Source organism: Lates calcarifer, unplaced genomic scaffold (assembly GCF_001640805.2).
Source record: "Lates calcarifer isolate ASB-BC8 unplaced genomic scaffold, TLL_Latcal_v3 _unitig_1206_quiver_1486, whole genome shotgun sequence".
In the NCBI taxonomy this organism is placed as follows: Eukaryota; Metazoa; Chordata; class Actinopteri; family Centropomidae; genus Lates; species Lates calcarifer.
Genome location: NW_026115362.1, coordinates 33942 through 39313, shown reverse-complemented (window position 1 = coordinate 39313; position 5372 = coordinate 33942). Strand labels below are relative to the sequence as shown.

General features: G+C 43.5%; 1 long non-coding RNA gene across 1 annotated transcript; it reads left to right on the top strand.

Moving 5' to 3' along the window:
* The first annotated feature begins 4519 nt into the window (after positions 1-4519).
* LOC127139324 (uncharacterized) lies at positions 4520-5372 on the top strand. Its single transcript, XR_007809500.1, has 2 exons — positions 4520-4740; positions 4863-5372. It is a non-coding gene; the product is annotated as an uncharacterized LOC127139324 (long non-coding RNA).

Sequence of the window (5372 nt, the reverse complement as noted above, 5' to 3'; positions counted from 1 at the left end):
TTTGGAGACCAGGTCGACACTCTGGGCTTTGTTTGTCCTCGAGACATTTCTGAGCAGGTTGTGTGCTGTGGTTGGAGCATTGTCCTGCCGGGGGAGGCCACTGGGGGTGCTGTTGTCTTGTACTGTAAACAAATCTGTTACTCACTTCACCTGTCAGAGGTTTAGTGTTGTGGCTGATGTTGCTTACTAATTTAGTCAGTAGGTGGGACTAAAAAGCCACAGAGCAGAGTGAATCAGGAGACTTATAACACCTGATATAAAATCTATATGTTCTTCAGAAACACAGTATTACATTCAAAGAAAAGAGAAGAGAAAATCCTATGATTCTGATTAAGATCCAGAGAGACTGCAGCACCTGCTCTTTGCTCTGCAGCAGTCTGTCTCTTCCTGACCACATTTCAGTGGTTAAAACTGAGAGAAGCTCTCGGACATGTGAACATCACCTCTCCTCCTCGCTTCCTGCCAACTACACCCTCTCATCTACATATGTCCACAACCATTTTAATCTATTTTAAAATAAATTGTTTCCAAAAAAATGATCAACCTATCATTTAAATCATTTCAAACTTGAGTCCTGGCTCCCTGAGCTTGTCCTGTAAACACAAACATACATCGGTGTTAGTTTAACTGTCAGTGAATGCACCACAAAGGTACAGTAGTGATGTTCTGGTTGGCTGTTGCTGTTCCTGCTTCTGATTCTCTTGAAAGCAAAAATAATCATTTTAAATGAACTAAACAACCTGTAGCTGCTGCAGAGTAAACCACAGCTCAGACCGCCAGAGACGCAGGAAAGACGAGGGGCTTTCTCAACCTAGCACAACACAGAGTGTTGGTCTCATTATACCAGGAAACAAGATGGAGGAAACATCTCTGCTGTGTCTGATCTGTAAGTCCAGTCGCCGTGTGTTTTTTTTGTGGGCTGTGGTGTAATGATAACTTCAGATATTTCAGATCAGACTGGGGTCCTGTTGTCTCATACATTTGGGTTTTACGTCACTGTGTATGTCTGTGTGAACCCAGTCTGCAGGTTTGAGTCAACAGTTAATGAGGATGTTACTTTGACAGGATCTGATTCTTTCAGCTGATAAAATACTTCTGCTGAGTTTTCTTAAAGAGACAATACAGTTGCTTTATAGAAAATGTAGAATCCGGTGTAGTTGGACTAAAAGTCAGGAGATCTTTAATTCTCGGCTCCAACTGAAGCATTCTGTCTTTAATCTCCGTCACAAGGACTACCGCTTTAAAAAGAGGCACTGAAGTGTTAGTTCTGCATGTCAGGGTGTTAGAGGTGTCAAGAGAGGAGGTGGTCTCCGAAGAGACGAGTCTTCAACAGACTCTTGAGGACAGAGAAAGACTCTCCAGCTCTGATAGTATTATAAAGCTGGTTTCACCATCAGGGAACCACAAACCAGGACAGTCTCAAAATATAATCCAAACAAATTCAAAGGTTTAAAATCAACAGTCTGAAGTCAACGGTCTTATCTTAACTTCTGGAGCCCCAGCTCCTGGCCCTACCACAGCTTCACTTTCTACCTCAAACCTCCTCCACCTCATGTTCATATTGGTCCGTTACCTGGTGATGTTGTGTCCGTACTTCATCTCCACTGTCCTCATGGTGTCTTTATATCGACACAGACCCACAGGTAACACTCTGAATCATTCACTGACCTTACAGTCAGTCAGTCAGTCAGTCAGTCAGTCAGTCAGTCGTCTCTAACAGTTGATAAATCTTCTACATTTCTCTCTAACCTGCTCTGACTGTAGGAAACCACCTGCCCATCTCCATGGTGATGACCCCACCCACCCAGGCTGAGCAGGGATTGGATGATGACTATGATGATGTCACCACAGAGCATCACTTCTGACCTGATCCAATGACAGAAACACACAGACCTTTAGTGTCAGTCAAACTTCCTACTGACACAGTACAAACTTCTCTCTCAGTTCGTTTCATTTTTATGTAAAAGCAAACAAGAAGAATAATCACCTTTGATCAGAAACTAACCCAAGTTTTTTTCCAACTTTAAATCAGTTCTAAAAACAACAGGTTCTCTACATCAGCTGCACAGTGTTTTGTCTTTGCTTTGTTAAGATATTTTCAGAGCTAGTTCTTTGGCCTTTGTGTGTAGGGGCCCTCTTTTCTTATTTTGCTGTCAGGAGACTTTTCCTCTGTTCTCTGTTTCAGGTGTCTCAATGGTTGGCTTTCTAGTCTGATATGACCCCCACCCCTCTTGTCTGAATATTCATGGGCACTGAGTTGAACATTTTACAGCCTTGCAATAAAGTAAAGAACTTTTAAAAAGTATGATCGCTCTTTGAAGACATAACCAAAGAACTACAGAAAGGCCTATAGTCTAACCATCACAATATAGGACTGTATCATCTGCATAGAGTGTGACACAATTGGCTTCATGTAACAACCACTTGCATCAACACACTCGCTTTTAATATCTGGTTTAAGATAAATTGTCTCATTCACCAGTTTAGGAATACAACAATGTTCTTGCTTGAGGCCCAGTGCCAGGTATGTTTGATGGCTCAGAATAGAGTCAAATGTTTTGGACAGGTATACAAAGAGCATTGCACAATGTTGACCATCATCAATGACCATTACAAAGTTGTTAATGACTTAATGTCTTTACTGAGTCCAAGCCCATGTAAGGTTCGATAAAAGATAAAGGAAAGTCATTTTCTTGACTCATATTACATTTGGAAACACATGGGTTCTTCATTCCCTGAGTATCTTTGTAGTGCAGAAGCCAACAGTGTAAAGATCATCTCTCATCCTTATGTTTGTCTCTTTGTCTCCTTCTGGAAATGTTTCTGCTTTGGTCATTGTTGTTGGTTCTTGGGTTTGGTGCTCACCCAGAAGCAACTGGGAAGACGCAGTGCCTGGGACAGGATAAGGTCAGGGAAGAAAAGTCTCTGTTTGCAGTGGGCAACACAGACTGTAACCTGATTATCTGGAGAAATTTTTACGTTAGATATACAGCAAGGAGTGAGTATACATCATGTACCTGTGTATATACCACTGCACTGCTGTTGTTCATAGTTGTTTGGACATCAAATGATTTAGAAGACTCTAATGGGGTCACATAAAATTAATTTTAACACCTGCTCTATCAGTGGTTTTAACCATGTGATCGTGTGTCTGTGGGTTCACGTCCTCTTTTCTCAAAGTGTTTCCTGGAAGCTGCTGCAGAGAAAAGCACAGACACTCTGACATGTAGCGTCACACACAGAGGAAGGAGGAGGCTTTTACTGTCTGTCAAACTGCTGCTGATCTCAGTTCAGCTGCAGAATGGAGGGAACATCTGTCCAGAGGCTGCTGGGTGAGTCCAACCTGCTGGATGTGTGTTGATGTGTAGATGCTGAGAGATGATCACTGCTGCTTCCCACAGCAGAGCAGTCATTAAAGCTCACAGTAACCTGAGTGTCATTTCTCTGTAGTTGTGAGCTCACTGCTGATCTGCTCAACAAACCAAGGTCAGTAAAACTTGTTCTGTCTCTGTTTCCATCTGTTCATCCTCAGGATTCTTCCTCATTAGAACTGATGCTTTCAGTAAGAGAACTCTGAGAGAAAAAGCTGGAAAAGACAATGAAGATCATTTCAAGTGTTTTCATGTTGATAGGCTTCACATGTTGACTCATATGTTGCTGAAAAAACTCTGAGAACATCTTTCCAGTCTGAGACACTGAACTCTGCAGCATTAAATGAGCAGCTGTTCATCAGCTGAACATCAGTGTCTTTACTCTTTGCTCCAGCTTCAGAGAAACAGTCACACAAGCTGTTTGAGCTTTGTGTTTGTTTGACAACCAGAAAAACTTTCAGCACTTTTTCATTTCAACCCTCAGCTCGTCTGACTGTGAGTCCCAGCAGATCTCAGTTTTTTAAAGGAGACTCTGTCTCTCTGAGCTGTGAGGAGGACGACAGCTCTGCTGGATGGAGGCTGTGGAGGAACACAACTGGACAAACCAGAGCTAAATGTAGAGCTGACTGGGGAAGATCATCTGGTTCTTCCTGTATCATCAGCTACATCCTCCCAGGTCACAGTGGAGTTTACTGGTGTGAGTCCAGAGAGGGAGCAACCAGTAACATCATCAGCATCACTGTCACTGGTAAGATCAGACTGTGGAGTTAGTATTGATGAAGCTGTGTGTAAATGGATGAAATGCTGTAGTTTGTCTCTGTGTTGAGGTGGATCAGTGATCCTGCAGAGTCCTGTCCTCCTGTGATGGAGGGACATGATGTCACTCTGCACTGTAAAACAAAGACCACTCCCTCCAACCTCCCAGCTGCTTTCTATAAAGATGGCTCCCTCATCAGGACTGAGCCTACAGGTCACATGACCATCCCACCATGTTACCAAGTCTGATGAAGGCCTCTACAAGTGTAACATCAGCAGTGATGGAGAGTCTCCACCCAGCTGGATCACTGTCACAGTCAGGAGCTTCACTTGATTTCAACACTTATTTCATCCACATCTTCACCTGACCAGGTGACTCTCTCTCTACAGGAAAACCTACAACCACAAACCTGCCGACCCCAAGTCCTGGCCCTACCACAGATCCACCTCCTACTGTGACTCCAACCCCTGCCTCAGCCTTACCCCTGCCAAGACCACTCCCTCTACCACAGACTCCTCCCTCCTCAGGTTCAGTCTCCTCCACCTGTGGTGTTGTGTCCGTACTTCATCTCCACTGTCCTCATGGTGTCTTTATATCGACACAGACCCACAGGTAAAACTCTGAATCATTCACTGACCTTACAGTCAGTCAGTCAGTCAGTCAGTCAGTCAGTCAGTCGTCTCTAACAGTTGATAAATCTTCTACATTTTCTCTCTAACCTGCTCTGACTGTAGGAAATCACCTGCCCGTCTCCATGGTGATGACCCCGCCCACCCAGGCTGAGCAGGATTGGATGATGATGATGATGATGTCACCACAGAGCATCACTTCTGACCTGATCCAGTGTCTTCAGTGTTTTTCTTTCTTAATCAAAGCTAAAGTATTTGAGTCGTCAGCGAAGAGGAATCAGATTTCAGTCGTTGATCAGTCAGAAACAGTCGAGGACCCAGATCACTTCCCTGTGGAACTCCACATGTTCTAGTTTGACTTGTAGATGAAAGATCTTGAACTCAGGACGTTGGACTCGAGCAGCAGCAACAGTCTGACTTTAAACTCTTGTAATCTTCTGATGGAAGCAGCTGTGTGAGAGCAGCTCATGATACAGAACCCAGAACAAATGTATTGTACAAAGCAACATGTCTTTCTTTGTGTTGTTGTTGATGTTTGTGTAGATTTCATTTGCTGCAGAGGAATCTCAGAGGCTTTAAAACTCAGATCAAATAAAACTAAAGGTGAGGATCTTC